General features: G+C 63.2%; 1 protein-coding gene across 12 annotated transcripts in view; it reads left to right on the forward strand.

Annotated features, from left to right (window-relative positions):
• Positions 1 to 27,539, forward strand: part of EGFL6 (EGF like domain multiple 6) — a 242,542-nt gene that overhangs the window by 112,085 nt on the left and 102,918 nt on the right. For 11 of the 12 annotated variants that reach the window (XM_035711858.2, XM_049107435.1, XM_035711859.2 and 8 more), the window contains one exon: positions 2,693 to 2,948. The gene's annotated coding sequence lies outside the window, so the exon portion shown is untranslated. Of the gene's footprint in view, positions 1 to 157; positions 276 to 2,692; positions 2,949 to 27,539 lie in introns of those variants that run through there. The other variant, XM_035711870.2, reaches the window with a different exon arrangement.

Consider the following 27,539-nt stretch of genomic DNA (forward strand, 5'->3'; position numbering starts at 1 on the left):
AAGAAAAAAGATGATTTTCTTGATTTGATTTTCTGTTTTAGCTGCAAAGCTGAGAAATTACTTGGGATTAGGGTAGTGTGTTTTCTTTTTTCTTCCTCTAGGGTTTGTAAGGAAACATGAGAACTACATCTTGCTAGGAGGTTATCTCTGTTAATATTTGGGAAACTAAAAGCTTATTGACAGAGGAGGTAGGAAGATGTGGACTTCATTCTTTGATTCAGAAGGCAGGCCTGGGATACTGGTGCTACTTGCAATAACAATTCTTTTCATAAAAGGTAGGTGGAAGGACATTTCATCACATTCAGTTTCCTATTCGCATTCCAAAGACAGTAACTTGAATTTGAGGAAAAAGAGAGTATTTGTGCTTCTACAGTTCATGAGGTCATTTGAAATGACTTACTTTTACTACCTTGAAGAGAGGTGGGAGAAAAGATGAGTAGAAATGTTGTAAATATGTTGGGATGCTTGCATTGCATTTCATTTCGTACTTTTGAAAAAGGTCTTTAGAAAGACCTATATTTTGGCCTCCTAATTTATATTGTTTAAAGGAACTCTGACTTCTGCACAAAGTCCAACAAATATCCTCAGGATGATTCAACATTGTACCTCAGGCTAAGATCTCTAATTTTTTCTTAAGTATTCTCATCATAAAAGGAAATAGATACAGGAAATCACATAAAGTGAACACATGCCTTAGTGAAGTATTCTAAGTTAAGCACACTGTAACCGTCACCAGGTCAAGAAAGAATTTTGCTAGCCACCCCAAAGCCCCTTCTATGTACCCATTCCCGGTCCCTTCCTTCCCCCTCTCCATAAGTAACCATCACTTTGGGTTTTCTTGTAACCACTTCTGTGCAGGTTTTGATTGTTTTATTACCCAGATGTGTGTACCTGGATAGGACATATAGTTTTGTCCATATTTTAAAATTTGATATGTCTTTTAAGTCTGTCTCAAACTGTAGGCTACTGGCTCATTCCTTTTTTTCCGCATACAATTTATCTGATGAAGAGCCTAGAATGGGGTGCCTGGGTGGCTCAGTCAGTCTGTCTCCAGCTCAGGTCATGATCTCAGAGTCCTGGGATCGAGCCCCAAGTCAGGCTCCCTCCTCAGCAGGGAGTCTGCTTCTCCCTCTCCCTCTCCCCCAGCTCGTGCTTGCTCGTGTGTGCACTCGTTCTCTCTCTCAAATAAATAAACAAACAAACAATCTTTGGGAAAGAAAGAACCTAGACTATTTGAACAGTCATGTCTTTACAGGGTGGAGTTTGCGGATTGCATACTTGTACTTTCCAGCTTTCAGGATGGGTGCTATTGATCCTCACTTCACATACTTGTGTAGCCTCCCCTACCTGGTGTCAGGGTTGGTCTGTGTCACCAACAGAATACAAGCAAAGTGATAGCATGTGGTCTATGAGACTTGATCATAAAGGATGTGCAGCTTCTGGTTTTGTGTCTTGGATTAGTCAGCAGGAAAAGCCAGCCACTACCTCAGGAGGACATTGAAGCAGCCTGGGAGAGGCCCATGCAGGGGGAACCTGAGGCCTCCCACCGACAGCCAGCATTAACCTGACAGCCTGGTGGCTAGGCCACCTTGGAAATAGCTACTCTAGCCCCAGTCAAGCCTTCAGATAACTTCAGCCCCAGTGAACATCTTGTCTGTGATTTCAAGTGTGAGCTGGAGCCAGAACCATCCTGTCAAACCATTCTTGAATTCCAGAAACTATGAGTATAATAAGTGTGAATTGTTGCCTTAAGCCACTAAGTTTTGGGGTAATTTGTTATGCTGTTGTGGGTAACTAACAGCACTCTTGACATAGTTCACTATGTTTCTTTGTCCTCCATATTTCCTGTAGTTCAGCAGTGGGATCCTGAGACTTGTCAGACTCAGGTCACATCTCTCTGGCAAGACCACAGAATGATGATGGTTTCCTTTTAGGAAGCCCATAATGTCTGGTTGTCTCTGTTTTGATGATGGTACCAGCCACCGAGGTTTAATACTTACATATGTATGTATACACATATATACTTATCAGGGTTTGCAAAATGGTTCTTCTAATTTTACCTTTTCTTTTACATTTATTAGTTGGAATACTTTTATAGAGAGGGACTTCCACTCATTCACTATTTGTTACCCACTATTATAGTCCGTAGAGGAAGGTGGGATAAATCTTTGATTCACTTCCTTTATTTATTAGTTTTCAAGACCACACATTGATTTCCTGTCCTCTTGAAGAGGTGACAGTCATCATCATCGTTCTAAATATTATTATAAATTCGTGTATTTAAACATTATTTGATGATTTCAATCCATTGCAGTTATTACCATTATCATTATTAGAGTTCAAGTTGTACCATCTTGGGCTAGTGGGAGCCTCATTAAGTTGGTTCCTGTGCCTTTTGACTTGATCCTAATTGCCTTTGAGAGTGTCCTTACTATCTGGTATTATAAAAGGTTTCAGGCTCTATTGTGTCTTCTAAGGCTACTGACAGTGATGCTTTGGTCAGGGATGCCCAGGGCACTCACTTGGGCCCATCCTACCTGTGAGCCACCACAGGTACTTCCATAACCAGAACCAGTGTTATGGATGGACAAGCCCTAGTGGCTCTTAGGATGACTGCAGGACACAATTTAGCAAAAACCTCAGGGGGCTTTGAAGAACAAGGACTAACCTTTGTCTTACATTTTTCCTTAAGCTCTTCTTTCCAGCTTACCTCCTGACTCTGAGGATGAAACCTGAAACCATCCCGCAGATGACAGCGGCTGCCCTGACAAGACCAGCCACAGGCCCAGACCACCCAGGCTTTTTGAGGTAAACCATCGCCCCACTGGTGCCTGCGCAGATGGACCAGGAGTGATCCCCTGAAAGGACCTACTATCACTTTTGCCTCATTATAATACTAACATCTCCATCCAGAGAGGAGCCTCCGCCTCATTTACACAACATTCAAGGTATGTGAAAGCCGGTTTCCTTCGCCTGCTCCTGCGACTTTCTGCCCCATCCGACCCGACCCCAAGGCTTCTCTACCCAACTCAACCTGGTGCAGTTTCTGACCCACCAAGGAGCCAACTCAAGTTGGTTCGGTTATAAAACCTTGAGGGAGGGAAGCCTTGAAACAATCCAGAGGTACATGTTCTTCCCGACAAGGAGGCGCTATTTGCACGTGATCAGATATGTCAAGGAAAAGGTTTTCATAGGTCCCGTTAGCTTTCTACATTCAGTGGGTAAACAGGAAGTAGGAGTAAAAAGCGGCAAAGTTAATAATTGATCAAGCATGAGGTTAGCAGTGCCTAAAACAAAAACAAAAAAAGAGGTGCCTGAAACATAATTAAGTAGGGAACAAAACAACCTGAAGTTAATAACACAGCTAATACAACTGTAATTCAAAAACAGGTCCAGGAACTAGTGTCTGGGCTCACTACCGCCAATGATTATTGAAACATTTGAAAAATAAAAATGCTTCCCCCATTCTCCTTCAATTTAAAAAATAGTTGTTAGAGCATATACTCAACTACGTACTACACTGTTCTCCATCTTGTTAGCCCTCGTTTGGTCGGCTTTGTTTAATATGGTAATCACTAACTACATGTGCCAATTAAACACTAGAAATGTCAGACTAAGGAATTTTAATTTAATTTAATTTAATTTTTTTTAATTTTAATTTTAAATAACCATTTGCCTTTGAGCACTTGAAAATAGCTAGTGGAATTGAACTGAATTTTTTTTAATTTAAATTTTAATTGCCATGTGTGGCTAGTAGCTACCATATGGGACAGCGCAGATGTAGAGAGAGAAAGTGAGATGAACAAATCTACAAGGGCGGCAAAATAAAAACTAAAGACAAATCAGTTCATCCCCAAAACTCCCAGGTGAGTTAGAGCTGGAGGATTAGAAGGCTTGAATAAAGTAGTGCTCAATTCTGAAACAATTGATCACCTGAGGTGGCCTGCCCCACCCCCAGGTATTTTGATTTAATTGGCCCAGTGGGAGCCTCCGAGGTGCCCCCCCATTGTTAACGATCGCCACCCGGTGATTCCAATATGCAGTCCAGTTTAAGCATGTAAATGTGTGATCCGTTCATTCTTTCAACAAATATATATGTAGATCTTACAGTATGTTAAAACTCTCCTGGCCACTCCCGACTTTATCCCAGAGATCCTGCTTCCATAGCTCAGGGCAGTGGGTCCAGGAATCTGTTTACAAACAACTCAGCTTTGCAGAAGAGGGTGGAAAACCATTTCAAGTTTCCAGGATAGTAGTAACAGGATTTAGGCTGTGTTTTAAGAAAAATTCTACCTGAGTGTAATATTGTGATTTATTACAAGAAAGACATATTTTGTTTTTGGTCTCGTTTCCCGACAGAGGGCTCCTAAAACCCTTCAAATTGCCTGAAGAGAGCAATAAAAGGTGTATTTTGTTATGTTAATCGACCCTCTCAGCACCTAAGGATGGGAGCTGGTTTCCATAGATGCAACCAAGTGATTACAGGGTTGGAACTGAGCTCAGGGAGGGGAGGGGCTGGAGGCTGAATCAGTCAGGTCACCAAGAAGGTAGTCAACGTGGAAGAAGGGCAAAGCTGAGAAACTGAGAACTACGGAGTATAGGGTGAAGTTTCTATCTTGTGCATTGGTACCCTTGTTTTGTGGATCAGTTTCCTAAGCCACCTTTACTGAAACGGATTATGAAAGCAACTAGTTAGGAGTGTCTTTGGTGTTGAATCGGCCGCAGAGCTTGTTACAGAACAATCCGAGATGGCTTTAGGTGATCCAGACACCTAGGAGGCTATTCCTGAAAGAAAGCCAGCCTGGTGGACTGGATACAAGCCACTATAACATCTGTTAATCCTGAGAATGGGGCCTGGCCACCTCTCTCTATGAATACCAAGTGGAATGCCCCAGATAAAGCAGCTCAGAAGTTTCTCTGCGAGTCATGTGAGAGCAGCTTTATAATGACCAAGATAGTCACTCAGAGTATGCTTGTTACCCAGGTCATGCTAACTGCTGCAGTTAAGGGGGCACCTTATTGCTGCAAAACTGAAAGAGCTTGGGGGGAGCCTTATTAAATTTGCTGTTTTCCCTCCTGTGTCTTAAACATGGTAATAAAAACATTAGGTTAATGAGAACAGGAATAGGCTGAGGGGAGTCTAGAGGCTCTTCGCTATAAGGGAGAAAGTTTGAAACTTACTAAGAGCTAGTGAATAAGAGAAAGATGAGGAAACAAAGATGAGGTGTCTCAGGCCTGCCCGCCCCTCAGCGGGGTGGCAGTCTAGGGGTGGCTGTTAAGAAATGGGATGCCTTAAATGGACACAGATGGGGTTAAAACAAAAGTTTCAGTAGGGTAAAGGAACTCCCTGTTGTTCTCCAACATTAATAAGCCCTAAATAAGTCTGCTCTGTTTGCCTCAATCTGAAAGCATTGAAGTCCGGAATTACATCAGAATCTTTAAATAATCAGTTTTGCTACATTCCACTTCACTTTCAAAGAGGCAGATAATGATCAAGCAGGTCCTTTGTAACCTCCAATTTGTAAGGTAATTGTTTTGCACATTCTGATCACCTGAGGAGCTTTAAAAGCATCCCCTCCTGATTTCATTGGGCTGGTGTGGCCTGGGCATCAGAATTTTTGAACTCTCCCCAGGGGATTCTAATAAGTGGCCAGAGGTGAGCACCACTGCTCTGGCAGCTTCTCAAACTTAAATGTGCTTGCGAATCACCTGGGGCTTTGGTGAAATGCCTATTGACTTAGTAAATCTGGGTTGGGGTCCAAAAATCTGTTTTTTTTTTTTTTTTTTTTTTAAGATCTTTGAGAGAGCATGTGCATGAGTGGGGGGGCGGGGGAAGGAGAAGCAGGCTCCCTGCTCAGGCAGGGACCTGAGCCAAAGGCAGATCTTAACTGAGTCAACCAGGTGCCCCCAAGATTCTGCATTAAAAAAAAAAATACTGGCCAGTGGGAGTGTAAATTGGTACAGCATCTTAGAACAATCCAGTGCTATCAACCAAAACTAAAAATATGTGTGTGTTCTGACCCAGAATTCCCCAACTAGGTGTTCTCTGATGGAACACATGCACCTTGGAGCAAGATGACAAACATGCAAAATTCCTCGCATTAGTTTGTGCAATAGTCTAAATGCCCATCAATGGGGGACTGTGTGATAGGGTGTCCACAAAATGCCATAGAAAACTCTGGCTCAAAACACAATGAAGCCATCCATGTGTGCTAACAGGGAATTGTGGTATTGTCAGTTACCAAGTGTGAGGGGAAAGTGAGGCAGCCTTTTGAATGGGAGACAGCTTTCTTCTAGTGGTGGATTCAGGCTCCAACACTGCCCAGACCTTTGCCAAACCTTCCTTAGTTTGTACAGTAACTAGGATGCGTCCACCAGCATGGCTTCCCACTCCCCCTTACTGGGGTCAGACATGCAGTGAGGTCTGCTGCTACAGTCCTACCCCAGCAGCTACCCCATTTCTCATGCAGCATTTTCCCTAGTTAAATCCTTGCACGTCGGACCCCCTCTTGATCAGTGGTATACAGAGGACCTACGCTAACCCATTCCTGCTTCTGTTTGCTAGCTTGGGGACCTCGGGCCACCTTGTCTCCTGGCCCCGTGCTGCTGGCCATTGCCAGCCAGCCTTATCAGGAAGGTTACTTTGTGCTAGTTACCTGCTTGATCTTTCCCGATTATCTAGTTAAGTCGGTCTTCAGGATTTGTAGAGGACACAGCCTTTGACTGTTTCTTAAGATTTAGATTCTGATGACGTCCCTAATTGTTATAGCACAGATTGAAGAAATTCCAGCAAATTGTATTTCTCCTTTGATAGTCTGGAATTCCCTGTGGACTTGGGCAGGTCTTTTGTCTCTGTACTGCAGATTGAGGAACATTCTGGGTGTTTTCCTAAGTTGCACTGAATTTGAGGGTTAAAGCCGCAGGGTTGTTGGTGCAGGAGAGCAACTGCTAGATTTGAAATGTCCCAAAAAAGTTTCCCCAGGCACAGATGTCACGGACTCCATGATAATTCAGATGTCCGGCATGCATACATGCCCACTGACTCCGACAATCTCTTCACGCTCCTGGAGCTATGCAAATGCTGGTTCTAGCCTTTCAGTTCGGTGCAAATTATTTTGTGGGAATGGAATCTTGCCACATGAAATATTGAAAAATTTAGTGGGAAACAGTTTGAGCTCCACACTGGTGTTTATTTTGAAAACGAATCCCCTCTAGATAGGAAATGGTAACAGTATTATCTCCAGGGAGGGATACTGGGAAGCTGGAGGAGGGCAGGCCTAAGGGGAGGCTGACTTCTCACTTAAAGCTCACAAATCTTTTCAATTAGTCTGTACTGAGGAAGTATTACACTTGCAATAAGTTTTCAAACAACAAATAATGAATTAACTCCTCCAAAGCCAAGAAACCATGAAAATAGGATTCTCCTAAGATTGTGTAGATGCTTAGCATTTAATCAGCTAGGTAATGCTGTATGGCCTCCCACTACCTGCTGCGCTCCCACTGCCTGCTGCACGCCCGCTGCCTGCGCTCGCCAGCTGCCCTGCGCTGCTTCCTCCTGGCACCCCTGCTGCCTGTCTTCTGTGCTGCTCTGACCGGCCTGTGCTGCTCCCACTGCCTGTTGTCCCCCCCACTGCCTGTTGTGTCCCCACTGCCTGTTGTCCCCCCACTGCCTGCCGTGCTCCCCCTGCCTGCTGTCCTCCCCCACTGCCTGCTGTCCTCCCCCTGCCTGCCGTCCTCCCCCTGCCTGCAATACTCCCTGAGGCCACTGCTGCTGCCTGTGCTCTGTGCTGCTCCCCAGCCTGGTCTCCCCGCAGTGACCTGTGCTGCCCCCACTGGCCTGCGCTGCTGCCTGTTACCTGTGCTGCTCTGAGCAGCCCGCAGTGCTGCCGCTGCCTGCTGTGCCCCCACTGCCCGTCGTCGTCACTGCCTGTTGTGCGCCCACTGCCGGCTGAGGTCCCACAGCCCGCTGTGCTCCCGCTGCCCGCGCCGCGCCCTCTGCCTGTGCCGCGCCACTGCCTGCGCTCCTCCTTCCGGGCCCCGCTGCTCCCTCCGCTACTGCCATCAGCCTGCGCTGCTCCTAACGCCCTGCGCTGCTCCCACCACCCTGCCCTGCTCCCGTGGGATGCACTCCTCCCTCTGGCTTGCGCCGCTCCCTTTGCTTTGCGCTGCTCCCTCTGCTCTGCGCTGCTGCTGCTGCTGCTCCGTGTGGCCTTCCTCCTCCCTCTCACCTCCGCTGCTCCCCCCGGTCTGCGCCGCTCCCCCAAGGCTGCGCTGCTCCCTGCAGCCTGTCCGCCGGCCCCCCTGCGCTGCTTCTTGACTCCGCTTCTCTCTGTCTCTCGCCTGTGCTGCTCCCACTGATCTGCGCTGCTCCCGCGGACCTCTGTTGCTCCCTGTGTCTTGCGCTCCTTCGCTCCTTCCGCAGGCGTGCGCTTCCGCCTCCCGGCTGAGCTGCTTCCTCTGGCCCGCGCTGCTCCCTCCGGCCTGCGCTGCACCCCCAGGCCCGCGCTGCTCCCCCTGCCTTGCGCTGCACCCACCGCGCTGCGCTCCCTCCGCGGCCCGCGCTGCACCCGCAGGCCTGCGCTGCTCCCTATGCCCAGCGCTGCTCCCTAAGCCCTGCGTTGCTGCCTCACGCCTGCGCTGCTCCCCCTGCCCTGCGCTGCACCCACCGCGCTGCTCCCCCAGCCCTGCTCTGCTCCCTATGCCCTGCGCTGCTCCTTGTGGCCTTTGCACCTCCCTCTCCCCTCCACCCCTCCCTCCGGCCTGTGCTGCTCCCTCCGCGGCCCGCGCTGCACCCCCAGGCCTGCCTGCGCTGCTCCCTATGCCCAGCGCCGCTCCCTTCGTCCTGCGCTGCTGCCTCACGCCTGCGCTGCTCCCCCTGCCCTGCGCTGCACCCATCGCCCTGCGCTCCCTCCGCGGCCCGCGCTGCTCCCTCCGGCCTGCGCTGCTGCCCCAGCCCTGCGCTGCTCCCTATGTCCTGCGCTGCTCCTTCTGGCCTTTGCTCCTCCCTCTGCCCTCCACCCTGTCCCTCCGGCCCGTGCTGCTCCCTCTCATGTGCGCTGCTCCTTCCACTGCTCCCTGCGGCCTGCGCTGCCCCCCCTGCCCTGCTCGCCTGCGCTGCTCGCTCTGCCCCGCGCTGCTCGCTCTGCCCCGCGCTGCTCCCTCTCCCCCCGCCCCGCTCTCCTCTCTGTGGTGTGCGCCGCTCCCTCCGGCCCGTGCTGCTCCGTCCTTCCTGCCCTGCTCTCTGCCGCCTGCGCTGCCTCTGGTCTCCGCTTCACCCTCTGGCCGCCTCTGCTGCGTCAGGTCGGTGCTGCTCCGACCGCATGTGCTGCTCCCACTGCCCGTTGTCCTCCCACTGCCCGCTGCGGGCCCACAGCCCGCTGTGCGCCCACTGCCTGCGCGGCGCCGACGACATGCTCTGCGCCAAGGCCTGCACTGCCACCACAGACTGTGTTGCGCCCGCTGCCTTCGCTGCCCGTCTGGCCACCGCTGCACCCTGTGGCCTGGGCTGCTCCGTCCGACCTGCGTGGCACCCGCTCCCCTGCGCCGCTCTGACTGGCCCGGGCTGCTTCCTTAAGCCACCAGAGCTCCATCGGCCTGCGCTGCTCCCTCTGGCCACCGCCGCTACCTAGGGTCTGCGCTGCTCTGACCGACGTGCGCCGCTCCCACGGGCCCGTGCTGCTTCCTCAGGCCGCCATGCTCCACTGGCCCGCCGTGCTCCCGTTGGCCGACGCTGCTGCCGAGGATCTGCGTTTCTCTGACCGGCCTCTGCTGCTCCCCCTGCCTGTTGTGCCGCCACTGCCTGTTGTGCTCCCGCGGCTCGTTGCCTCCCCACTGCCGGTTGTGATCCCAACGCCTGCTGTCCCCTCACTGCCTGCTGTGTTCCCGCCGCCTGTCGCGCGCCCACTGCCTGCCGTGCTCCCGAAGCCTGCTGCACGCCCGCTGCGTGCGCTGCGCCACTGCCTGCGCTCGCCAACTGGCCTGGACGGCTTCCTCCTGGCACCCCTGCTGCCTAGGACCTGTGCTGCTCTGACCGGCCTGTGCTGCTCCCACTGCCTGTTGTGCCCCCCTACAGCCTGTTGTGCCCCCCCCACAGCCTGTTGTGCCCCCCACAGCCTGCTGTCCCCCCACAGGCTGTGGTGCCCCCACTGCCTGTTGTGCCCCCCCACAGCCTGTTGTGCCCCCCACTGCCTGTTGTCCCCCCACAGGCTGTGGTGCCCCCACTACTTGTTGTCTCCCCACAGCCTGTTGTGCCCCCCACAGCCTCTTGTCCCCCCACAGGCTGTGGTGCCCCCACTACTTGTTGTCTCCCCACAGCCTGTTGTGCCCCCCACAGCCTGTTGTCTCCCCACAGCCTGTTGTTGTGCCCCCACTGCCTGTGGTCCCCCACAGCCTGTGGTGCCCCCACTGCCTGTTGTCCCCCTCACAGCCTGTGGTGCCCCCACTGCCTGTTGTCCCCCCACAGCCTGTGGTGCCCCCCTGCCTGTTGTCCCCCCACAGCCTGTGTTGCCCCCCTGCCTGTTGTGCCCCCCCAGCCTGTTGTGCCCCCCAAAGCCTGTTGTCCCCCCACAGCCTGCGGTGCCCCCACTGCCTGTTGTGCCCCCCCCAGTTGTACCCCCCCCCCCCCGCCTATTGTACTCATCCTGCCTGCCGTATTCCCGCAGCCTGCGCCGTGCCCACTGCCTGCAATACTCCCTGAGGCCACTGCCGCCGCCTGTGCCCTGTGCTGCTCCCCAACGTGCTCACCCCACGGCGACCTGTGCTGCTCCCACTGGCCTGTGCTGGTTCTTCGGCCACCGTTGCCCTTTGGCCTGCACTGCATCCTCTGGCCTGCGCCGTTCCCTCCGGGCACCGCTGCTCCCTCTGGCCACCGCTGCTGCCTACGGTCTGCGCTGCTCTGACCGACCTCCGCTCGCTCCGCACAGTGACGTGCGCTGCTCTGCCTGGCCTGGGCTGCTTCCTTCAGCCCCCGCCGCTCCATTGGCCTGCGCTGCTCCCTCTCGCCTGCGCTGCTCCCTCTGGCCACCGCCGCTCCCTATGATCTTTGCTGCTCTGATCGACCTGCGCTGCTCCCACTGGCCCGTGCCGCTTCCTCAGGCCGCCATGCTCCATTCGCCTGCCGTGCTCCCGTTGGCCACCGCTGCTGCCGATGGTGCGTGCTGCCCTGACCGGCCTGTGCTGCTCCCACGGCCTGTCGTGCTCCCACCGCGTGTCGGGCTCCCACTGCCTTTTGAAGATCCCCCTGCCTGTTGCGTGCCCACTGCCTTTGGTGCGCCCGCTGGCTTCTGAGCTCCCGCGGCCTGTTGAGCGTCCACTGCCCGCTGTGGGCCCGCTGCCTGCGCCGCGCCCGCCATCTCTTCTGCGCCCACCGCCTTCGCTGACCGTCTGGCCACCGCCGCACTCTATGGCCTGCGCTGCTCCATCCGACCTGCGTTGCTCACGCTCACCTGCGCTGCTCCGATTGGCCTGGGCTGCTGCTTCCTTAAGCCACGGGGGCTCCGTTGGCCTGCGCTGCTCCCCGTGGCCACCGCTGCACCCTCAGCCGCCACTTCTCCCTCTGGCCACCGCTGCTTCCCGTAGTCTCCGCTGCTCTGAGCAACCTGCGTTGCGCACGCCTGCCCTGCTCTGTTCCCACTGGCCTGGGCTGCTTCCTCGGGCCGTCGTGCTCCATCGGCCTGCCCTGCCCTCGCTGGCCACCGCCGCTGCCGGTGGTGTGCGCTGCTCCGACCGGCCTGGGCCGCTCCCACTGCCTGCTGCGCTCCCGCTGCCTGCTGCACGCCCGCTGCCTGCGCTCGCCAGCTGCCCTGCGCTGCTTCCTCCTGGCACCCCTGCTGCCTGTCTTCTGTGCTGCTCTGACCGGCCTGTGCTGCTCCCACTGCCTGTTGTCCCCCCCACTGCCTGTTGTGTCCCCACTGCCTGTTGTCCCCCCACTGCCTGCCGTGCTCCCCCTGCCTGCTGTCCTCCCCCACTGCCTGCTGTCCTCCCCCTGCCTGCCGTCCTCCCCCTGCCTGCAATACTCCCTGAGGCCACTGCTGCTGCCTGTGCTCTGTGCTGCTCCCCAGCCTGGTCTCCCCGCAGTGACCTGTGCTGCCCCCACTGGCCTGCGCTGCTGCCTGTTACCTGTGCTGCTCTGAGCAGCCCGCAGTGCTGCCGCTGCCTGCTGTGCCCCCACTGCCCGTCGTCGTCACTGCCTGTTGTGCGCCCACTGCCGGCTGAGGTCCCACAGCCCGCTGTGCTCCCGCTGCCCGCGCCGCGCCCTCTGCCTGTGCCGCGCCACTGCCTGCGCTCCTCCTTCCGGGCCCCGCTGCTCCCTCCGCTACTGCCATCAGCCTGCGCTGCTCCTAACGCCCTGCGCTGCTCCCACCACCCTGCCCTGCTCCCGTGGGATGCACTCCTCCCTCTGGCTTGCGCCGCTCCCTTTGCTTTGCGCTGCTCCCTCTGCTCTGCGCTGCTGCTGCTGCTGCTCCGTGTGGCCTTCCTCCTCCCTCTCACCTCCGCTGCTCCCCCCGGTCTGCGCCGCTCCCCCAAGGCTGCGCTGCTCCCTGCAGCCTGTCCGCCGGCCCCCCTGCGCTGCTTCTTGACTCCGCTTCTCTCTGTCTCTCGCCTGTGCTGCTCCCACTGATCTGCGCTGCTCCCGCGGACCTCTGTTGCTCCCTGTGTCTTGCGCTCCTTCGCTCCTTCCGCAGGCGTGCGCTTCCGCCTCCCGGCTGAGCTGCTTCCTCTGGCCCGCGCTGCTCCCTCCGGCCTGCGCTGCACCCCCAGGCCCGCGCTGCTCCCCCTGCCTTGCGCTGCACCCACCGCGCTGCGCTCCCTCCGCGGCCCGCGCTGCACCCGCAGGCCTGCGCTGCTCCCTATGCCCAGCGCTGCTCCCTAAGCCCTGCGTTGCTGCCTCACGCCTGCGCTGCTCCCCCTGCCCTGCGCTGCACCCACCGCGCTGCTCCCCCAGCCCTGCTCTGCTCCCTATGCCCTGCGCTGCTCCTTGTGGCCTTTGCACCTCCCTCTCCCCTCCACCCCTCCCTCCGGCCTGTGCTGCTCCCTCCGCGGCCCGCGCTGCACCCCCAGGCCTGCCTGCGCTGCTCCCTATGCCCAGCGCCGCTCCCTTCGTCCTGCGCTGCTGCCTCACGCCTGCGCTGCTCCCCCTGCCCTGCGCTGCACCCATCGCCCTGCGCTCCCTCCGCGGCCCGCGCTGCTCCCTCCGGCCTGCGCTGCTGCCCCAGCCCTGCGCTGCTGCCTATGTCCTGCGCTGCTCCTTCTGGTCTTTGCTCCTCCCTCTGCCCTCCATCCTGTCCCTCCGGCCCGTGCTGCTCCCTCTCATGTGCGCTGCTCCTTCCACTGCTCCCTGCGGCCTGCGCTGCCCCCCCTGCCCTGCTCGCCTGCGCTGCTCGCTCTGCCCCGCGCTGCTCCCTCTCCCCCCGCCCCGCTCTCCTCTCTGTGGTGTGCGCCGCTCCCTCCGGCCCGTGCTGCTCCGTCCTTCCTGCCCTGCTCTCTGCCGCCTGCGCTGCCTCTGGTCTCCGCTTCACCCTCTGGCCGCCTCTGCTGCGTCAGGTCGGTGCTGCTCCGACCGCATGTGCTGCTCCCACTGCCCGTTGTCCTCCCACTGCCCGCTGCGGGCCCACAGCCCGCTGTGCGCCCACTGCCTGCGCGGCGCCGACGACATGCTCTGCGCCAAGGCCTGCACTGCCACCACAGACTGTGTTGCGCCCGCTGCCTTCGCTGCCCGTCTGGCCACCGCTGCACCCTGTGGCCTGGGCTGCTCCGTCCGACCTGCGTGGCACCCGCTCCCCTGCGCCGCTCTGACTGGCCCGGGCTGCTTCCTTAAGCCACCAGAGCTCCATCGGCCTGCGCTGCTCCCTCTGGCCACCGCCGCTACCTAGGGTCTGCGCTGCTCTGACCGACGTGCGCCGCTCCCACGGGCCCGTGCTGCTTCCTCAGGCCGCCATGCTCCACTGGCCCGCCGTGCTCCCGTTGGCCGACGCTGCTGCCGAGGATCTGCGTTTCTCTGACCGGCCTCTGCTGCTCCCCCTGCCTGTTGTGCCGCCACTGCCTGTTGTGCTCCCGCGGCTCGTTGCCTCCCCACTGCCGGTTGTGATCCCAACGCCTGCTGTCCCCTCACTGCCTGCTGTGTTCCCGCCGCCTGTCGCGCGCCCACTGCCTGCCGTGCTCCCGAAGCCTGCTGCACGCCCGCTGCGTGCGCTGCGCCACTGCCTGCGCTCGCCAACTGGCCTGGACGGCTTCCTCCTGGCACCCCTGCTGCCTAGGACCTGTGCTGCTCTGACCGGCCTGTGCTGCTCCCACTGCCTGTTGTGCCCCCCTACAGCCTGTTGTGCCCCCCCCACAGCCTGTTGTGCCCCCCACAGCCTGCTGTCCCCCCACAGGCTGTGGTGCCCCCACTGCCTGTTGTGCCCCCCCACAGCCTGTTGTGCCCCCTACTGCCTGTTGCCCCCCACAGGCTGTGGTGCCCCCACTACTTGTTGTCTCCCCACAGCCTGTTGTGCCCCCCACAGCCTCTTGTCCCCCCACAGGCTGTGGTGCCCCCACTACTTGTTGTCTCCCCACAGCCTGTTGTGCCCCCCACAGCCTGTTGTCTCCCCACAGCCTGTTGTTGTGCCCCCACTGCCTGTGGTCCCCCACAGCCTGTGGTCCCCCCACTGCCTGTTGTTCCCCTCACAGCCTGTGGTGCCCCCACTGCCTGTTGTCCCCCCACAGCCTGTGGTGCCCCCCTGCCTGTTGTCCCCCCACAGCCTGTGTTGCCCCCCTGCCTGTTGTGCCCCCCCAGCCTGTTGTGCCCCCCAAAGCCTGTTGTCCCCCCACAGCCTGCGGTGCCCCCACTGCCTGTTGTGCCCCCCCCAGTTGTACCCCCCCCCCCGCCTATTGTACTCATCCTGCCTGCCGTATTCCCGCAGCCTGCGCCGTGCCCACTGCCTGCAATACTCCCTGAGGCCACTGCCGCCGCCTGTGCCCTGTGCTGCTCCCCAACGTGCTCACCCCACGGCGACCTGTGCTGCTCCCACTGGCCTGTGCTGGTTCTTCGGCCACCGTTGCCCTTTGGCCTGCACTGCATCCTCTGGCCTGCGCCGTTCCCTCCGGGCACCGCTGCTCCCTCTGGCCACCGCTGCTGCCTACGGTCTGCGCTGCTCTGACCGACCTCCGCTCGCTCCGCACAGTGACGTGCGCTGCTCTGCCTGGCCTGGGCTGCTTCCTTCAGCCCCCGCCGCTCCATTGGCCTGCGCTGCTCCCTCTCGCCTGCGCTGCTCCCTCTGGCCACCGCCGCTCCCTATGATCTTTGCTGCTCTGATCGACCTGCGCTGCTCCCACTGGCCCGTGCCGCTTCCTCAGGCCGCCATGCTCCATTCGCCTGCCGTGCTCCCGTTGGCCACCGCTGCTGCCGATGGTGCGTGCTGCCCTGACCGGCCTGTGCTGCTCCCACGGCCTGTCGTGCTCCCACCGCGTGTCGGGCTCCCACTGCCTTTTGAAGATCCCCCTGCCTGTTGCGTGCCCACTGCCTTTGGTGCGCCCGCTGGCTTCTGAGCTCCCGCGGCCTGTTGAGCGTCCACTGCCCGCTGTGGGCCCGCTGCCTGCGCCGCGCCCGCCATCTCTTCTGCGCCCACCGCCTTCGCTGACCGTCTGGCCACCGCCGCACTCTATGGCCTGCGCTGCTCCATCCGACCTGCGTTGCTCACGCTCACCTGCGCTGCTCCGATTGGCCTGGGCTGCTGCTTCCTTAAGCCACGGGGGCTCCGTTGGCCTGCGCTGCTCCCCGTGGCCACCGCTGCACCCTCAGCCGCCACTTCTCCCTCTGGCCACCGCTGCTTCCCGTAGTCTCCGCTGCTCTGAGCAACCTGCGTTGCGCACGCCTGCCCTGCTCTGTTCCCACTGGCCTGGGCTGCTTCCTCGGGCCGTCGTGCTCCATCGGCCTGCCCTGCCCTCGCTGGCCACCGCCGCTGCCGGTGGTGTGCGCTGCTCCGACCGGCCTGGGCCGCTCCCACTGCCTGCTGCGCTCCCGCTGCCTGCTGCACGCCCGCTGCCTGCGCTCGCCAGCTGCCCTGCGCTGCTTCCTCCTGGCACCCCTGCTGCCTGTCTTCTGTGCTGCTCTGACCGGCCTGTGCTGCTCCCACTGCCTGTTGTCCCCCCCACTGCCTGTTGTGTCCCCACTGCCTGTTGTCCCCCCACTGCCTGCCGTGCTCCCCCTGCCTGCTGTCCTCCCACACTGCCTGCTGTCCTCCCCCTGCCTGCCGTCCTCCCCCTGCCTGCAATACTCCCTGAGGCCACTGCTGCTGCCTGTGCTCTGTGCTGCTCCCCAGCCTGGTCTCCCCGCAGTGACCTGTGCTGCCCCCACTGGCCTGCGCTGCTGCCTGTTACCTGTGCTGCTCTGAGCAGCCCGCAGTGCTGCCGCTGCCTGCTGTGCCCCCACTGCCCGTCGTCGTCACTGCCTGTTGTGCGCCCACTGCCGGCTGAGGTCCCACAGCCCGCTGTGCTCCCGCTGCCCGCGCCGCGCCCTCTGCCTGTGCCGCGCCACTGCCTGCGCTCCTCCTTCCGGGCCCCGCTGCTCCCTCCGCTACTGCCATCAGCCTGCGCTGCTCCTAACGCCCTGCGCTGCTCCCACCACCCTGCCCTGCTCCCGTGGGATGCACTCCTCCCTCTGGCTTGCGCCGCTCCCTTTGCTTTGCGCTGCTCCCTCTGCTCTGCGCTGCTGCTGCTGCTGCTCCGTGTGGCCTTCCTCCTCCCTCTCACCTCCGCTGCTCCCCCCGGTCTGCGCCGCTCCCCCAAGGCTGCGCTGCTCCCTGCAGCCTGTCCGCCGGCCCCCCTGCGCTGCTTCTTGACTCCGCTTCTCTCTGTCTCTCGCCTGTGCTGCTCCCACTGATCTGCGCTGCTCCCGCGGACCTCTGTTGCTCCCTGTGTCTTGCGCTCCTTCGCTCCTTCCGCAGGCGTGCGCTTCCGCCTCCCGGCTGAGCTGCTTCCTCTGGCCCGCGCTGCTCCCTCCGGCCTGCGCTGCACCCCCAGGCCCGCGCTGCTCCCCCTGCCTTGCGCTGCACCCACCGCGCTGCGCTCCCTCCGCGGCCCGCGCTGCACCCGCAGGCCTGCGCTGCTCCCTATGCCCAGCGCTGCTCCCTAAGCCCTGCGTTGCTGCCTCACGCCTGCGCTGCTCCCCCTGCCCTGCGCTGCACCCACCGCGCTGCTCCCCCAGCCCTGCTCTGCTCCCTATGCCCTGCGCTGCTCCTTGTGGCCTTTGCACCTCCCTCTCCCCTCCACCCCTCCCTCCGGCCTGTGCTGCTCCCTCCGCGGCCCGCGCTGCACCCCCAGGCCTGCCTGCGCTGCTCCCTATGCCCAGCGCCGCTCCCTTCGTCCTGCGCTGCTGCCTCACTGCCTGCGCTGCTCCCCCTGCCCTGCGCTGCACCCATCGCCCTGCGCTCCCTCCGCGGCCCGCGCTGCTCCCTCCGGCCTGCGCTGCTGCCCCAGCCCTGCGCTGCTGCCTATGTCCTGCGCTGCTCCTTCTGGTCTTTGCTCCTCCCTCTGCCCTCCACCCTGTCCCTCCGGCCCGTGCTGCTCCCTCTCATGTGCGCTGCTCCTTCCACTGCTCCCTGCGGCCTGCGCTGCCCCCCCTGCCCTGCTCGCCTGCGCTGCTCGCTCTGCCCCGCGCTGCTCCCTCTCCCCCCGCCCCGCTCTCCTCTCTGTGGTGTGCGCCGCTCCCTCCGGCCCGTGCTGCTCCGTCCTTCCTGCCCTGCTCTCTGCCGCCTGCGCTGCCTCTGGTCTCCGCTTCACCCTCTGGCCGCCTCTGCTGCGTCAGGTCGGTGCTGCTCCGACCGCATGTGCTGCTCCCACTGCCCGTTGTCCTCCCACTGCCCGCTGCGGGCCCACAGCCCGCTGTGCGCCCACTGCCTGCGCGGCGCCGACGACATGCTCTGCGCCAAGGCCTGCACTGCCACCACAGACTGTGTTGCGCCCGCTGCCTTCGCTGCCCGTCTGGCCACCGCTGCACCCTGTGGCCTGGGCTGCTCCGTCCGACCTGCGTGGCACCCGCTCCCCTGCGCCGCTCTGACTGGCCCGGGCTGCTTCCTTAAGCCACCAGAGCTCCATCGGCCTGCGCTGCTCCCTCTGGCCACCGCCGCTACCTAGGGTCTGCGCTGCTCTGACCGACGTGCGCCGCTCCCACGGGCCCGTGCTGCTTCCTCAGGCCGCCATGCTCCACTGGCCCGCCGTGCTCCCGTTGGCCGACGCTGCTGCCGAGGATCTGCGTTTCTCTGACCGGCCTCTGCTGCTCCCCCTGCCTGTTGTGCCGCCACTGCCTGTTGTGCTCCCGCGGCTCGTTGCCTCCCCACTGCCGGTTGTGATCCCAACGCCTGCTGTCCCCTCACTGCCTGCTGTGTTCCCGCCGCCTGTCGCGCGCCCACTGCCTGCCGTGCTCCCGAAGCCTGCTGCACGCCCGCTGCGTGCGCTGCGCCACTGCCTGCGCTCGCCAACTGGCCTGGACGGCTTCCTCCTGGCACCCCTGCTGCCTAGGACCTGTGCTGCTCTGACCGGCCTGTGCTGCTCCCACTGCCTGTTGTGCCCCCCTACAGCCTGTTGTGCCCCCCCCACAGCCTGTTGTGCCCCCCACAGCCTGCTGTCCCCCCACAGGCTGTGGTGCCCCCACTGCCTGTTGTGCCCCCCCACAGCCTGTTGTGCCCCCCTACTGCCTGTTGTCCCCCCACAGGCTGTGGTGCCCCCACTACTTGTTGTCTCCCCACAGCCTGTTGTGCCCCCCACAGCCTCTTGTCCCCCCACAGGCTGTGGTGCCCCCACTACTTGTTGTCTCCCCACAGCCTGTTGTGCCCCCCACAGCCTGTTGTCTCCCCACAGCCTGTTGTTGTGCCCCCACTGCCTGTGGTCCCCCACAGCCTGTGGTGCCCCCACTGCCTGTTGTCCCCCTCACAGCCTGTGGTGCCCCCACTGCCTGTTGTCCCCCCACAGCCTGTGGTGCCCCCCTGCCTGTTGTCCCCCCACAGCCTGTGTTGCCCCCCTGCCTGTTGTGCCCCCCCAGCCTGTTGTGCCCCCCAAAGCCTGTTGTCCCCCCACAGCCTGCGGTGCCCCCACTGCCTGTTGTGCCCCCCCCAGTTGTACCCCCCCCCCCGCCTATTGTACTCATCCTGCCTGCCGTATTCCCGCAGCCTGCGCCGTGCCCACTGCCTGCAATACTCCCTGAGGCCACTGCCGCCGCCTGTGCCCTGTGCTGCTCCCCAACGTGCTCACCCCACGGCGACCTGTGCTGCTCCCACTGGCCTGTGCTGGTTCTTCGGCCACCGTTGCCCTTTGGCCTGCACTGCATCCTCTGGCCTGCGCCGTTCCCTCCGGGCACCGCTGCTCCCTCTGGCCACCGCTGCTGCCTACGGTCTGCGCTGCTCTGACCGACCTCCGCTCGCTCCGCACAGTGACGTGCGCTGCTCTGCCTGGCCTGGGCTGCTTCCTTCAGCCCCCGCCGCTCCATTGGCCTGCGCTGCTCCCTCTCGCCTGCGCTGCTCCCTCTGGCCACCGCCGCTCCCTATGATCTTTGCTGCTCTGATCGACCTGCGCTGCTCCCACTGGCCCGTGCCGCTTCCTCAGGCCGCCATGCTCCATTCGCCTGCCGTGCTCCCGTTGGCCACCGCTGCTGCCGATGGTGCGTGCTGCCCTGACCGGCCTGTGCTGCTCCCACGGCCTGTCGTGCTCCCACCGCGTGTCGGGCTCCCACTGCCTTTTGAAGATCCCCCTGCCTGTTGCGTGCCCACTGCCTTTGGTGCGCCCGCTGGCTTCTGAGCTCCCGCGGCCTGTTGAGCGTCCACTGCCCGCTGTGGGCCCGCTGCCTGCGCCGCGCCCGCCATCTCTTCTGCGCCCACCGCCTTCGCTGACCGTCTGGCCACCGCCGCACTCTATGGCCTGCGCTGCTCCATCCGACCTGCGTTGCTCACGCTCACCTGCGCTGCTCCGATTGGCCTGGGCTGCTGCTTCCTTAAGCCACGGGGGCTCCGTTGGCCTGCGCTGCTCCCCGTGGCCACCGCTGCACCCTCAGCCGCCACTTCTCCCTCTGGCCACCGCTGCTTCCCGTAGTCTCCGCTGCTCTGAGCAACCTGCGTTGCGCACGCCTGCCCTGCTCTGTTCCCACTGGCCTGGGCTGCTTCCTCGGGCCGTCGTGCTCCATCGGCCTGCCCTGCCCTCGCTGGCCACCGCCGCTGCCGGTGGTGTGCGCTGCTCCGACCGGCCTGGGCCGCTCCCACTGCCTGCTGCGCTCCCGCTGCCTGCTGCACGCCCGCTGCCTGCGCTCGCCAGCTGCCCTGCGCTGCTTCCTCCTGGCACCCCTGCTGCCTGTCTTCTGTGCTGCTCTGACCGGCCTGTGCTGCTCCCACTGCCTGTTGTCCCCCCCACTGCCTGTTGTGTCCCCACTGCCTGTTGTCCCCCCACTGCCTGCCGTGCTCCCCCTGCCTGCTGTCCTCCCACACTGCCTGCTGTCCTCCCCCTGCCTGCCGTCCTCCCCCTGCCTGCAATACTCCCTGAGGCCACTGCTGCTGCCTGTGCTCTGTGCTGCTCCCCAGCCTGGTCTCCCCGCAGTGACCTGTGCTGCCCCCACTGGCCTGCGCTGCTGCCTGTTACCTGTGCTGCTCTGAGCAGCCCGCAGTGCTGCCGCTGCCTGCTGTGCCCCCACTGCCCGTCGTCGTCACTGCCTGTTGTGCGCCCACTGCCGGCTGAGGTCCCACAGCCCGCTGTGCTCCCGCTGCCCGCGCCGCGCCCTCTGCCTGTGCCGCGCCACTGCCTGCGCTCCTCCTTCCGGGCCCCGCTGCTCCCTCCGCTACTGCCATCAGCCTGCGCTGCTCCTAACGCCCTGCGCTGCTCCCACCACCCTGCCCTGCTCCCGTGGGATGCACTCCTCCCTCTGGCTTGCGCCGCTCCCTTTGCTTTGCGCTGCTCCCTCTGCTCTGCGCTGCTGCTGCTGCTGCTCCGTGTGGCCTTCCTCCTCCCTCTCACCTCCGCTGCTCCCCCCGGTCTGCGCCGCTCCCCCAAGGCTGCGCTGCTCCCTGCAGCCTGTCCGCCGGCCCCCCTGCGCTGCTTCTTGACTCCGCTTCTCTCTGTCTCTCGCCTGTGCTGCTCCCACTGATCTGCGCTGCTCCCGCGGACCTCTGTTGCTCCCTGTGTCTTGCGCTCCTTCGCTCCTTCCGCAGGCGTGCGCTTCCGCCTCCCGGCTGAGCTGCTTCCTCTGGCCCGCGCTGCTCCCTCCGGCCTGCGCTGCACCCCCAGGCCCGCGCTGCTCCCCCTGCCTTGCGCTGCACCCACCGCGCTGCGCTCCCTCCGCGGCCCGCGCTGCACCCGCAGGCCTGCGCTGCTCCCTATGCCCAGCGCTGCTCCCTAAGCCCTGCGTTGCTGCCTCACGCCTGCGCTGCTCCCCCTGCCCTGCGCTGCACCCACCGCGCTGCTCCCCCAGCCCTGCTCTGCTCCCTATGCCCTGCGCTGCTCCTTGTGGCCTTTGCACCTCCCTCTCCCCTCCACCCCTCCCTCCGGCCTGTGCTGCTCCCTCCGCGGCCCGCGCTGCACCCCCAGGCCTGCCTGCGCTGCTCCCTATGCCCAGCGCCGCTCCCTTCGTCCTGCGCTGCTGCCTCACGCCTGCGCTGCTCCCCCTGCCCTGCGCTGCACCCATCGCCCTGCGCTCCCTCCGCGGCCCGCGCTGCTCCCTCCGGCCTGCGCTGCTGCCCCAGCCCTGCGCTGCTCCCTATGTCCTGCGCTGCTCCTTCTGGCCTTTGCTCCTCCCTCTGCCCTCCACCCTGTCCCTCCGGCCCGTGCTGCTCCCTCTCATGTGCGCTGCTCCTTCCACTGCTCCCTGCGGCCTGCGCTGCCCCCCCTGCCCTGCTCGCCTGCGCTGCTCGCTCTGCCCCGCGCTGCTCGCTCTGCCCCGCGCTGCTCCCTCTCCCCCCGCCCCGCTCTCCTCTCTGTGGTGTGCGCCGCTCCCTCCGGCCCGTGCTGCTCCGTCCTTCCTGCCCTGCTCTCTGCCGCCTGCGCTGCCTCTGGTCTCCGCTTCACCCTCTGGCCGCCTCTGCTGCGTCAGGTCGGTGCTGCTCCGACCGCATGTGCTGCTCCCACTGCCCGTTGTCCTCCCACTGCCCGCTGCGGGCCCACAGCCCGCTGTGCGCCCACTGCCTGCGCGGCGCCGACGACATGCTCTGCGCCAAGGCCTGCACTGCCACCACAGACTGTGTTGCGCCCGCTGCCTTCGCTGCCCGTCTGGCCACCGCTGCACCCTGTGGCCTGGGCTGCTCCGTCCGACCTGCGTGGCACCCGCTCCCCTGCGCCGCTCTGACTGGCCCGGGCTGCTTCCTTAAGCCACCAGAGCTCCATCGGCCTGCGCTGCTCCCTCTGGCCACCGCCGCTACCTAGGGTCTGCGCTGCTCTGACCGACGTGCGCCGCTCCCACGGGCCCGTGCTGCTTCCTCAGGCCGCCATGCTCCACTGGCCCGCCGTGCTCCCGTTGGCCGACGCTGCTGCCGAGGATCTGCGTTTCTCTGACCGGCCTCTGCTGCTCCCCCTGCCTGTTGTGCCGCCACTGCCTGTTGTGCTCCCGCGGCTCGTTGCCTCCCCACTGCCGGTTGTGATCCCAACGCCTGCTGTCCCCTCACTGCCTGCTGTGTTCCCGCCGCCTGTCGCGCGCCCACTGCCTGCCGTGCTCCCGAAGCCTGCTGCACGCCCGCTGCGTGCGCTGCGCCACTGCCTGCGCTCGCCAACTGGCCTGGACGGCTTCCTCCTGGCACCCCTGCTGCCTAGGACCTGTGCTGCTCTGACCGGCCTGTGCTGCTCCCACTGCCTGTTGTGCCCCCCTACAGCCTGTTGTGCCCCCCCCACAGCCTGTTGTGCCCCCCACAGCCTGCTGTCCCCCCACAGGCTGTGGTGCCCCCACTGCCTGTTGTGCCCCCCCACAGCCTGTTGTGCCCCCCACTGCCTGTTGTCCCCCCACAGGCTGTGGTGCCCCCACTACTTGTTGTCTCCCCACAGCCTGTTGTGCCCCCCACAGCCTCTTGTCCCCCCACAGGCTGTGGTGCCCCCACTACTTGTTGTCTCCCCACAGCCTGTTGTGCCCCCCACAGCCTGTTGTCTCCCCACAGCCTGTTGTTGTGCCCCCACTGCCTGTGGTCCCCCACAGCCTGTGGTGCCCCCACTGCCTGTTGTCCCCCTCACAGCCTGTGGTGCCCCCACTGCCTGTTGTCCCCCCACAGCCTGTGGTGCCCCCCTGCCTGTTGTCCCCCCACAGCCTGTGTTGCCCCCCTGCCTGTTGTGCCCCCCCAGCCTGTTGTGCCCCCCAAAGCCTGTTGTCCCCCCACAGCCTGCGGTGCCCCCACTGCCTGTTGTGCCCCCCCCAGTTGTACCCCCCCCCCCCCGCCTATTGTACTCATCCTGCCTGCCGTATTCCCGCAGCCTGCGCCGTGCCCACTGCCTGCAATACTCCCTGAGGCCACTGCCGCCGCCTGTGCCCTGTGCTGCTCCCCAACGTGCTCACCCCACGGCGACCTGTGCTGCTCCCACTGGCCTGTGCTGGTTCTTCGGCCACCGTTGCCCTTTGGCCTGCACTGCATCCTCTGGCCTGCGCCGTTCCCTCCGGGCACCGCTGCTCCCTCTGGCCACCGCTGCTGCCTACGGTCTGCGCTGCTCTGACCGACCTCCGCTCGCTCCGCACAGTGACGTGCGCTGCTCTGCCTGGCCTGGGCTGCTTCCTTCAGCCCCCGCCGCTCCATTGGCCTGCGCTGCTCCCTCTCGCCTGCGCTGCTCCCTCTGGCCACCGCCGCTCCCTATGATCTTTGCTGCTCTGATCGACCTGCGCTGCTCCCACTGGCCCGTGCCGCTTCCTCAGGCCGCCATGCTCCATTCGCCTGCCGTGCTCCCGTTGGCCACCGCTGCTGCCGATGGTGCGTGCTGCCCTGACCGGCCTGTGCTGCTCCCACGGCCTGTCGTGCTCCCACCGCGTGTCGGGCTCCCACTGCCTTTTGAAGATCCCCCTGCCTGTTGCGTGCCCACTGCCTTTGGTGCGCCCGCTGGCTTCTGAGCTCCCGCGGCCTGTTGAGCGTCCACTGCCCGCTGTGGGCCCGCTGCCTGCGCCGCGCCCGCCATCTCTTCTGCGCCCACCGCCTTCGCTGACCGTCTGGCCACCGCCGCACTCTATGGCCTGCGCTGCTCCATCCGACCTGCGTTGCTCACGCTCACCTGCGCTGCTCCGATTGGCCTGGGCTGCTGCTTCCTTAAGCCACGGGGGCTCCGTTGGCCTGCGCTGCTCCCCGTGGCCACCGCTGCACCCTCAGCCGCCACTTCTCCCTCTGGCCACCGCTGCTTCCCGTAGTCTCCGCTGCTCTGAGCAACCTGCGTTGCGCACGCCTGCCCTGCTCTGTTCCCACTGGCCTGGGCTGCTTCCTCGGGCCGTCGTGCTCCATCGGCCTGCCCTGCCCTCGCTGGCCACCGCCGCTGCCGGTGGTGTGCGCTGCTCCGACCGGCCTGGGCCGCTCCCACTGCCTGCTGCGCTCCCGCTGCCTGCTGCACGCCCGCTGCCTGCGCTCGCCAGCTGCCCTGCGCTGCTTCCTCCTGGCACCCCTGCTGCCTGTCTTCTGTGCTGCTCTGACCGGCCTGTGCTGCTCCCACTGCCTGTTGTCCCCCCCACTGCCTGTTGTGTCCCCACTGCCTGTTGTCCCCCCCACTGCCTGCCGTGCTCCCCCTGCCTGCTGTCCTCCCACACTGCCTGCTGTCCTCCCCCTGCCTGCCGTCCTCCCCCTGCCTGCAATACTCCCTGAGGCCACTGCTGCTGCCTGTGCTCTGTGCTGCTCCCCAGCCTGGTCTCCCCGCAGTGACCTGTGCTGCCCCCACTGGCCTGCGCTGCTGCCTGTTACCTGTGCTGCTCTGAGCAGCCCGCAGTGCTGCCGCTGCCTGCTGTGCCCCCACTGCCCGTCGTCGTCACTGCCTGTTGTGCGCCCACTGCCGGCTGAGGTCCCACAGCCCGCTGTGCTCCCGCTGCCCGCGCCGCGCCCTCTGCCTGTGCCGCGCCACTGCCTGCGCTCCTCCTTCCGGGCCCCGCTGCTCCCTCCGCTACTGCCATCAGCCTGCGCTGCTCCTAACGCCCTGCGCTGCTCCCACCACCCTGCCCTGCTCCCGTGGGATGCACTCCTCCCTCTGGCTTGCGCCGCTCCCTTTGCTTTGCGCTGCTCCCTCTGCTCTGCGCTGCTGCTGCTGCTGCTCCGTGTGGCCTTCCTCCTCCCTCTCACCTCCGCTGCTCCCCCCGGTCTGCGCCGCTCCCCCAAGGCTGCGCTGCTCCCTGCAGCCTGTCCGCCGGCCCCCCTGCGCTGCTTCTTGACTCCGCTTCTCTCTGTCTCTCGCCTGTGCTGCTCCCACTGATCTGCGCTGCTCCCGCGGACCTCTGTTGCTCCCTGTGTCTTGCGCTCCTTCGCTCCTTCCGCAGGCGTGCGCTTCCGCCTCCCGGCTGAGCTGCTTCCTCTGGCCCGCGCTGCTCCCTCCGGCCTGCGCTGCACCCCCAGGCCCGCGCTGCTCCCCCTGCCTTGCGCTGCACCCACCGCGCTGCGCTCCCTCCGCGGCCCGCGCTGCACCCGCAGGCCTGCGCTGCTCCCTATGCCCAGCGCTGCTCCCTAAGCCCTGCGTTGCTGCCTCACGCCTGCGCTGCTCCCCCTGCCCTGCGCTGCACCCACCGCGCTGCTCCCCCAGCCCTGCTCTGCTCCCTATGCCCTGCGCTGCTCCTTGTGGCCTTTGCACCTCCCTCTCCCCTCCACCCCTCCCTCCGGCCTGTGCTGCTCCCTCCGCGGCCCGCGCTGCACCCCCAGGCCTGCCTGCGCTGCTCCCTATGCCCAGCGCCGCTCCCTTCGTCCTGCGCTGCTGCCTCACGCCTGCGCTGCTCCCCCTGCCCTGCGCTGCACCCATCGCCCTGCGCTCCCTCCGCGGCCCGCGCTGCTCCCTCCGGCCTGCGCTGCTGCCCCAGCCCTGCGCTGCTGCCTATGTCCTGCGCTGCTCCTTCTGGTCTTTGCTCCTCCCTCTGCCCTCCACCCTGTCCCTCCGGCCCGTGCTGCTCCCTCTCATGTGCGCTGCTCCTTCCACTGCTCCCTGCGGCCTGCGCTGCCCCCCCTGCCCTGCTCGCCTGCGCTGCTCGCTCTGCCCCGCGCTGCTCCCTCTCCCCCCCGCCCCGCTCTCCTCTCTGTGGTGTGCGCCGCTCCCTCCGGCCCGTGCTGCTCCGTCCTTCCTGCCCTGCTCTCTGCCGCCTGCGCTGCCTCTGGTCTCCGCTTCACCCTCTGGCCGCCTCTGCTGCGTCAGGTCGGTGCTGCTCCGACCGCATGTGCTGCTCCCACTGCCCGTTGTCCTCCCACTGCCCGCTGCGGGCCCACAGCCCGCTGTGCGCCCACTGCCTGCGCGGCGCCGACGACATGCTCTGCGCCAAGGCCTGCACTGCCACCACAGACTGTGTTGCGCCCGCTGCCTTCGCTGCCCGTCTGGCCACCGCTGCACCCTGTGGCCTGGGCTGCTCCGTCCGACCTGCGTGGCACCCGCTCCCCTGCGCCGCTCTGACTGGCCCGGGCTGCTTCCTTAAGCCACCAGAGCTCCATCGGCCTGCGCTGCTCCCTCTGGCCACCGCCGCTACCTAGGGTCTGCGCTGCTCTGACCGACGTGCGCCGCTCCCACGGGCCCGTGCTGCTTCCTCAGGCCGCCATGCTCCACTGGCCCGCCGTGCTCCCGTTGGCCGACGCTGCTGCCGAGGATCTGCGTTTCTCTGACCGGCCTCTGCTGCTCCCCCTGCCTGTTGTGCCGCCACTGCCTGTTGTGCTCCCGCGGCTCGTTGCCTCCCCACTGCCGGTTGTGATCCCAACGCCTGCTGTCCCCTCACTGCCTGCTGTGTTCCCGCCGCCTGTCGCGCGCCCACTGCCTGCCGTGCTCCCGAAGCCTGCTGCACGCCCGCTGCGTGCGCTGCGCCACTGCCTGCGCTCGCCAACTGGCCTGGACGGCTTCCTCCTGGCACCCCTGCTGCCTAGGACCTGTGCTGCTCTGACCGGCCTGTGCTGCTCCCACTGCCTGTTGTGCCCCCCTACAGCCTGTTGTGCCCCCCCCACAGCCTGTTGTGCCCCCCACAGCCTGCTGTCCCCCCACAGGCTGTGGTGCCCCCACTGCCTGTTGTGCCCCCCCACAGCCTGTTGTGCCCCCACTGCCTGTTGTCCCCCCACAGGCTGTGGTGCCCCCACTACTTGTTGTCTCCCCACAGCCTGTTGTGCCCCCCACAGCCTCTTGTCCCCCCACAGGCTGTGGTGCCCCCACTACTTGTTGTCTCCCCACAGCCTGTTGTGCCCCCCACAGCCTGTTGTCTCCCCACAGCCTGTTGTTGTGCCCCCACTGCCTGTGGTCCCCCACAGCCTGTGGTGCCCCCACTGCCTGTTGTCCCCCTCACAGCCTGTGGTGCCCCCACTGCCTGTTGTCCCCCCACAGCCTGTGGTGCCCCCCTGCCTGTTGTCCCCCCACAGCCTGTGTTGCCCCCCTGCCTGTTGTGCCCCCCCAGCCTGTTGTGCCCCCCAAAGCCT

Source organism: Canis lupus, chromosome X (genome assembly GCF_003254725.2).
Source record: "Canis lupus dingo isolate Sandy chromosome X, ASM325472v2, whole genome shotgun sequence".
Taxonomy (NCBI): Eukaryota; Metazoa; Chordata; class Mammalia; order Carnivora; family Canidae; genus Canis; species Canis lupus.